Source organism: Lutra lutra, chromosome 6 (assembly GCF_902655055.1).
Source record: "Lutra lutra chromosome 6, mLutLut1.2, whole genome shotgun sequence".
In the NCBI taxonomy this organism is placed as follows: Eukaryota; Metazoa; Chordata; class Mammalia; order Carnivora; family Mustelidae; genus Lutra; species Lutra lutra.
In genome coordinates this window covers 30,415,129-30,424,078 of record NC_062283.1, presented here as the reverse complement: position 1 = coordinate 30,424,078, position 8,950 = coordinate 30,415,129, and the positions used below count along the sequence as shown (strand labels likewise).

At 45.6% G+C, this 8,950-nt stretch overlaps 1 pseudogene; it reads right to left on the bottom strand.

The window, feature by feature from the left end:
* On the bottom strand, positions 1-6,079 carry LOC125103323 (butyrophilin subfamily 3 member A3-like; annotated as a pseudogene).
* Positions 6,080-8,950: the final 2,871 nt, after the last annotated feature.

Sequence of the window (8,950 nt, the reverse complement as noted above, 5' to 3'; positions counted from 1 at the left end):
CTATGGGGACAGAGCTTCACGGCCCCAGGGGAGTAATGGGGATTCAGCCCCTGGGAGATCACCATCAACACCACAGCCTGAACTGAACCCCTGCCCTGAGAGGCTCACAGGCTACTCTGAAGAACAAAGAGGGTTGTTAAGGGGTACAGGGGTCTGCACAGGCCCGCCCACCCCAGAGCAGATGGGCAGGGATACATCTCCTGACCTCAACCTGAAGTATGGAAACAGAGTCCCAGACGCTAGTGGGAAGGAGAAAATGTGGAGCCATCAGTCATGTTGTAGAATGAGATATCCCCTTCCTTCAGGTCCAGGAAAACCCCTACCCTGTGGGGAATTGGCACAAGGAGTCCTGAATTATCAGGCAGGGAATGGAGTTTATGTTCATACATCCCCACAACCCAGAACCCCTTTTCTGGGGATTCCTTGTACGAGCCCTTCCTCTCCTCTCCACATCTCTCTTACAGACCCCCAGAGCCCACTCACTTCTCCATTCCTGATCTCCACCACCCAGTAACAGCGCCCTGACTGATGCCCTCCTGAACTAAGATGCTACACTGTTTTTCTGGGTCCTTAGTTGTATACTTCCAGGTCACACAAGACTTTTCATCAGAAACAGCCAGGTTTGGATCTGCAGACCCTGGATCCAGAGTGACAGACACTGCAGAGAGAATTGCCAATCATTTGAGGTCTCGCCTTTCCCTACAATAAAGCACACATCAACCACCCCCACCACCAGACACCTAGATGCATGTGGGCAGGGTTAAGCCTCCTGAGATTAGAATCTTGTGACTCAAGCACACACCCCACCAACCAGGAGAAGGAACTAAAGACTGATCCGGGAGGACAAGACTGGACTCCAACACTGAAGGGTATCTCTTTAGCATCTGAAATCATCCACACCCACCAACCCACCTACATGACTTTCACCACCCCATCTGCACCTGCCACCACTGACGGGGCCAACATCTGTGTCACCACAGCAAGCTGAGGAGAGGTAAGCCACCCTGGAGCAGCAGTAGGAGGACCCAGAAAGAACTCAAAGTAACTCACAAGGCAGGAACTTCTCCTTCCGCCAATCTACAAAAGAACCACATGTTTCTTCTTAAGGCTTTGAGAAGTCTGAATACACTGGGGTCTGTATCTAGTCTTCTGAAATACACTGATGCAAGGGTTACAGGGAAATATCTTTTGGAAACATTCCCTGATGCATTTATTACACACACACACACACACACACACACACACACACACACACACACACGGGCATCACCCTACAGCCTTCCCATAAGAGCTAAGCCATAAAGCTTAACACCACTGAGAGGCTGTGTAACAACCTGAAAAGAAGAATCTATGCCCAGATTCCACTCAAATTATGTTTTCTCAATCCTTAGCCACATATCCATCATGAAACTTAGGTTTTCTTGAAAAGAATGGGGGAGATCAAAATACAAGTACACATGGCATACTTTAAAACACATACTTTAAAACACTGGCACCTGCAACAGTCAGTTGAGTATCTGGCTCCTGATTTGGGCTCAGGTCATAATCTCAGAGTGGTTGGATCCAGCCCCCCTATCAGGCTCCAGGTTCAGCATGGAATCTGCTTGAGATTTTCAACACTCCACCCACTCCAATGGCTCTAAATAAATAACTAAATAAATACAATCTTTGTTTTAAGATTTTATTTATTTGAGAGAGAGACAGTGATAGTGAGAGACAGCAAGAGCAGGGAGGAGAGGGAGAAGCAGTGTTCCCACTGAGCAGGGAGTCCAATGTGGGGTTCGATCCAACAACCTGGGGTCATGACCTGAGCCAAAGGCAGCTGCTTAAGAAACTGAGCCACCCAGGGGCCCCTAAAAAGCTTTTTTTTTATTCAAGAAAAAAATAGCCAAACTGTGGAAGGAACCGAGATGTCCTTCAGCAGATGAATATATAAAGCAGATGTGGTTCATATTTACAATGGAATATTATTCAGCCATCAGAAAGGATGAATACCCCCCCCCCATTTGCATTGACCTGGATGGAACTGGAGGGGATTATGCTAAGTGAAATAAGTCAAGCAGACAACGATCACATGGTTTCACTCATATGTGCAACATAAGGAATAGCATGGAAGACTTTAGAGGAAAGAAGGGAAAACTGAAGTGGGGGGAATGAGACAGGGGACAAACTATGAGAGACTATGGACTCCAAGAAACCATCTGAGGATTTCAGAAGGGTGGGGGTGGGAGGATGGGGTATCCTGGAGATAGATATTAAAGAGGGGACGTGTTGTAATGAGCACTGGGTGTTACATGCAAATAATGAATCACGGAACGCTAAACTAATGGTGTACTGCGCGATGACTAACATAACATAATAAAAAATGTTTTATCAGTATGCTTCATGGGAAAAATATTTTAAAATTAATTAATTAATTAAATCATGCACATCAATTCAGCAGAAAAGGGGAAATGCGAAATAGGATTCTTTGATCATCACTTTGCACATACATCCCAAGAATCAGCGAGGCCCTCTAAGGAGCCTCACACATCTGGACTCCTGGTTTCCTTCACCTCTGGCTTCCCTTTCTCTACATTGACAGTTTATATCCCTGATCGTAAATAGAAACAGGCAAAAAGAAAAAGCACATATTACACAGGTTCAAAGGGCCCAGATTCTTAATCTACCCCAGTACTAAAGGAACCTCTGGATAACTCTTCATTGCTTTAGGATCCCCAGACCACTCTCATGTCCCCACACCACTGGAAGATCAAGATGAGCTCATTATCAGAGGCAAATCTGGTTACATGATTACTTTCAAATAGCTTAAAACAAGTATAAGTCTTCTCAGAAAAATCTCAAACAGGTATCAGGAGTTTATTACTTTTCATACATGCAAATACCTTGCACGTCTTCTTGTATACTGCCTCTTGTATACTTCTACCACTCTTATCCCCCAATAATCTCTCCAAAGGAATCTCAAGCTCTCCACTTTCCTTCTCCACTCCTCCGCTTTTCCTAACACATTTTTTCTTTCCTGATTTTAACTCCACTTTTCCCTAGTAAAGAATTTTAGCTCTTCTAGTTTTCTCCTTTTGCATCTTCACACTTTGCCTCCAATAAACCCAACCAAGTTAAGCCCATCAGGTAAGAGCAATATTCTCCTAAAAAGAGAGATAATGGTTGTGAACAATTATCAGTAGCTGTTTTTAAAAACACATACATATCACATATCATAATGTTAAATATTTAATATATAATATATATTTAATAATTAATATGATTATAACATATATAAGTTATTGCTCTTCTTACACAACAATATACAAAAGATGTTGTATATAATTGCAGGTGGTTCACAGACCCCACCTCCAGGAATCCATAAATATCCTGGTGGTGCTGCATCATAGATTCAGATCACCTGCTCTAAAGTATTTAATTCCTCAACACCTAAGGAGGCTTAAAGGAAGAAACCCAGTTCCAACAGGGAGTCAGAGCATGAGGAAGCAAAATAAAGACCAACATACCAGAGGCTTAGCAAGAAACAGGAAAATCAAAACCGGAGACCCAAAAAGTAGGAATGTCAGGGTAAAATGGATTCAGAACCAAGAACCCACCTAGGAAGACCTGAGTCCTAAGCAGGCAAGCTTGGTTTCTGAAATCCTCTACACACAAGAGTTTCTGATTTATAAGGTCACTATCCTGTTTCAGACCTCTCTGTTGTCAATGCACCAATTAGAAGTATAAATTGAGCAGTGGGTTCAGAGGGTGTTGGTAACCCTAACAGTGACCTGCAGTAGAGAGTGGGTCAGAATGGAGGCAGATCCATGTTCCCAAGGACAGTCCTTACAGTGTTAAGAGAAGGAAGACAAAAGTGACAAGAGTAGCAGGACACCAACCCATCCTGGTATAGGGTCTGTGACATAGAAGGTGGCTGAGTTGAGCCTGGGGAGATAAGGTAACAGGAAACTGAGTAGCTTACCTGCATACAGATGTGCCTTCCTCCAGACTGAAAGGGAACACACCCTGGTGAGACCTCAGTCAGAACAAGTCTGCTCAGCATTCATCTACTGACACTTGCCTCCCCTCTGGGCTAAAGGTGACACTAACTGCAGAGTGGGGAGAGGCTGGAAAGGAAATGACCTCCTGCCATGTGCTGACAAACACTGTATAAAAAATTACAGAGATAAAATATATGAAATTCCATAATTATAAAAACATCATTACTACACCTGGTGATTTTGAACACAGAGATATTTGAGAAATAACCCAAAATGAGAGTATTTCAGGTAGGGATGTGATGTAAACTCTAGAGTAAAAGTGGCCAATCCTTCTCAGATAACACAATCACTATCTGGGGACATTGACAGCTCATTCCACCACATTCTCACACATAGTCTGTACAGTCCTTTACCCATCGCTTTGTGATCACAACTTCAAGGAACTGGAGAAAACACACTCTCCCTGGTTGGTGTTATGGAGCTAAGGTCACACTCCTATCCTTAGTGACCCCATTAATTTATATAGTTCTTTTCTTGAAATCTCAAGCAGCTGGCTTTTGGATTCAAGTGCTAACAGAACTAGTTGCACTAAAGGCTAAAGAGCTAGCAATATGGCACGCAGGTCAGCATTGGAATAAACCCAAGGTGCACGACAGACTCCAGGAACCACCATCACCCCCAGGTTTCCGGGAACTGGGTGGGAAACAGTGGCCCAGATTGGAGAAAGCTCATGGAACAGGGTTCTTCCTCCCACCAGCTTCTGCTTCTGCCCCAGAGAAGGGTCCACATGTTACTGCCTGAAACAAGGAAAGGGGACATCTTGACTTAGGTGGAACAAAAACGCAAGGACACCTGGACAGGTAAACAGATTTCCTCCAGTCTGAAAGGCAACACAGGAAACAGGCGAGCTAAGAACCAGAATGTCTCCTTCAAAGAAGACACAGAAACTTCTAGAGAAAAAGCAGAACTTACCAAGATCTGCTTGGAGTTCATCTGAAAGAGAGTGAGAAATAAGCATGAACCCCCATCGCTAAGAATACCAAAGATTGCACCTGACAAACCCACAAGTGCACATGTCAGTATCCTAGAAGTTATAGCTCCAGATCCATCGAGCCTCCACAGCTCCATGTCCTCTCTGGACCTCCTCAGCCACTTGCTCCAGGGCAAGGGCCCTCCGTCCACTTTTCCTCCGCACCGGCTGCCACACTCACAGACTGTGGCCACTTCACTGCTTTACCTCTGGCTTTCAATGCCTCCTCCTTTGCCCGCTGGTTCTCGTCCTTTTCCCTATGGAGTTTCTCCCATTCCTTCATCTCCTGGCACTTAGCAGTTTGTTCTCTCTTGGTGTAGTAGGCAGTCCCAAAGAGTAACAGTATCAACAAGGACAGGATCACCATGAAAGCTGACATCCAGGGAGAAGTCTGGGGAAAGAAGTCCTCCGTGTCCAGCCATATACACAGTCAGGACAGTCCAGTATACACAGTCCATATCCACAGCCCAGAACAGTCCACTCAGCACACCTAGAGACTCCCAGTCCCTCCCTATGGCCCTACTGGGAGAGGGAAACAGCACGCACCTGGGATAAAAATGGCCATTGCTTTCTCTTGGCTCAGGATTGGGCTAAGAAGGAAGCAGGTCACATTCTCCAAAGAGCTATGTTTCACCACCGGCGCAGCCTCCACACTGAACAGCCCTTCAGCATTTTGGACATGAGTCTCAGAAATGTCAAGAACTTCTCTCCACTGAGGGCTCTCCACTGTACCTGGGGCTTTGGGAACCACCCCGACGCCTTACACACCACCCGGACCCCTTCCTCCTCTGGCCCTGTGATGAGCACTGGAGCGTCAGAGACCATACCTGCAAGAGAGAAGTGGGAGAGTACAGGGAGGTCTCCCAGAGCCCAGGGATGCAAGCAAAGCCTTCCTGGGCACACCTTCAGGGGCAGCATTGCACTCTGGGGGCTCCACTAGGGAGTGATCACGGCAGGGAGCAAAGCAGGGGTCCTACCACAGAAAACAAACAGAAGGAGCATGGGGACCTATGGTAGGCAAAGAAGGCAGGTTTCTTCTCCCTAAACACGAGGGTGGGAAGTCCATTGTCCAGACTGACAGAAGGAGGAATTTGCTCTCAGATTCCATCCTTCTCTGCTCTTCTCACCTCACACACTCTCCAGGTCATCTGCACACACACTGCCACTTGGTACATCCATTCACCTTCATAAAATCTAACTACCTCCTGAGCATCCTCCCTAATATCCACATACCTGAGGGTTACCTCTGCCTGAATTCCTCACAGATGCTTTAAACTCAAATCCTGAACAGGTTCATACTTGGTCCCATCTTTGATAGCCTGATGATGAAAACATTCCAATCCTTCAGCCTTCCTCACAGCCAGTTCACCCTCAGCCACATACTGTTAGTGCCTTCACACACTGCTTCTAGGCTCCATCATGTGACTTGGTTCAGCCACTGAGAGTTCAGGGAATATGACTCCAGCAGTGGTTGGAAACTGCTTTTGCCATTTGCCTTGCCCTCTCCCATGAAAAGGACATGCTCAGGCCAGCACTACCTTTCTAGCTAAAGTTGTCCTAGACCAGCCAAGAGCCAGCTAAACAACACCCATGTGAGCAAACCCAGCCAAGGACCACTGTCAGGACAAATAAAAATTAAGGCAAAGAGGCTTAATTGTCCCTGTTGAAAATAAGGGAAGAGAGTCCTTTCCTTTTTTTTCTTTTTTTTTTTTCATTATTTATTGTGAAGTGGGTGCTTGTGACTGTGGGTGCTTTCTCTCCTCTTTGAAACATACATAAGTCCATTGAAAAACATGGATAGGCCTTTTGCCAGCTTTGTGATCCAGAATGTCTTTCTCAAAGATCTGGGAAACTTCTCTTTGAAAGGCTCACTCAAGGAAGACAATACCCCTCTCTCCTCCTTCCTGTGCCAGGGTAAGGACCTTACCTCAGTGGGCACCAGGATCCTCATGTAAAACCACTTCCTGTTATAAAAATGGGAGAATTTGTTTTTCTTCTGGATGAGGACAACTAGCTAACATAGATGGTCACCCTATTACTATGTAAATCTAGGGTGAACTGTTTGTGACAGATGGTGCTGTCATGTCCACTTACTTGAGAGCTAGTAACCATCTATCCTGAGAACATATGTGTAATGAGCTGTGTCTGCATGGCTATGGAAAAGAGTGATTTTCTTTGTCTTTGCATCTCTTCAAAGATTGCCTATGATACACATCACATTTTGGTAAATCTAATTCTACAATAAAAGGGTTTTCTTTCCCATTGTCTGTGTGAAGGAGATTTCTCTGAGATTTCCTTTTAATTATATTTCCCCAACATGACCAAAGATGCATGAGCAAGCCCAGTTAAGAGTAACTGAATACTGCTACAAATGGCTAACAAACACATGAAAAAATGTTCAACATCACTAGCCATCAGGGAAATAAATATCAAAACAACATTGAGGGGTGCCTGTGTGGATCACTGGGTTAAGCCTCTACCTTCAACACAGTTCATGATCTCAGGGTGCTAGGATCCAGTCCTGCTCCTGGATTTCTGCTCAGCTGGGAGCCTGCTCTCCCCCACCCCATCGCCTGCTGTTCTGCCTACCTGTGATCTGTCTCTCTCTGTCTAATAAGTAAATAAATAAAATCTTTTTAAAAATAACACATTGAGATACTACCTTATATCAGTTAGAATGGCAAAGATTAACAAGGCAGGAAACAACAAATCTTGGAGAGGATGTGGAGAAAGGGGAGCCCTCTGACACTGTTGGTGGGAATGCAAGTTGGAGAAGTCACTTGGGAAAGTAGTGTGCTAATTCCTCAAAAAATTAAAAATAGTACTACGGGACTTCATAAGCGTCTCTAACTCAACAGTGCAAGATCTCAGTTGAACCCAGGTCTGCTCTCAGATTGCCTCAGCAAGATGCTGCTCTGAGCCCCACACCCTGCTTCCAAGTCCAATATGGGTGATGCTGGCTTCTCTTGTCTGAGAGGTAGTGGTTCCCAGGTAAGTGGAGAAGGAGAGCCTGGCACAAGTTGCAGGGGTCTCTCCTGAAACAGGGACCTGGGGCACTAAGCACTTCCAGATTGCAGAATATGCCCTGTACCGACCCTTTCCACCATTTGAAAGCGAAAGCTTACAAAACACAATCCTAGCAGACTCTGCCCTCCCCACTGGATGGTGCACCCTAGTTATCAGGAAGGAAACAGCATGATCAGAGCCACAGAAACAGGACAAGTACAGGTACACTGACCCACTCTGCAAGAGGACACACAGAGACAGATTTAGCAACAATTTATTGAACAACTACTACTCTTCTGGTCACCTAACTGTTCACTACTAAGATGACACCATGTCTGTGGGTGTATCTCAGGTGCAAGAGCCTTTGTGGAATCACCAGTGTAGTTACTTTTCTCTTCTTCACCAGGAGACCACCCACATCATCCCACAACCTGTCAACAGACAATTTAGTATTGGGCATCAGGATCTTTCAGGAAACTGTCCCGGCAGAAGTAAATGCACAGTGCTGTGTGGCTGCTTAATACTTTACTATCACACATGGCCAGGATGCACCATTCAGCCGCTCCCTGTCAGGTCACAGTCTGCACCAGGAAATGTGGATTCTATGGCCTCTGAAGGAAAACCATGGAGCACTAGGGCTCTACTCCAGCCCCTCCCTTGCTGCACTTCCTCATCTCAGTAAAGGACACCTGGCTTCACCCGGTTATGTCTGCCAGAAACTTGAAGCACATTCCTGACACTCCACATTCTTAGGCTACTTCCAACATACTAGAAAGTTCAAGAGTTCCTCAAATTCATATTCACTGCCAGCACCTACCTACAGCACACTTATGTCCTCCCTGGTCCAAACTGGGGGTCCCTGCATCCTGCTGAGTTTCCCTACCACCTCCAGCCTTACCTCCTCAAGCTCATTTTCTTTTCTTCTCTTTTT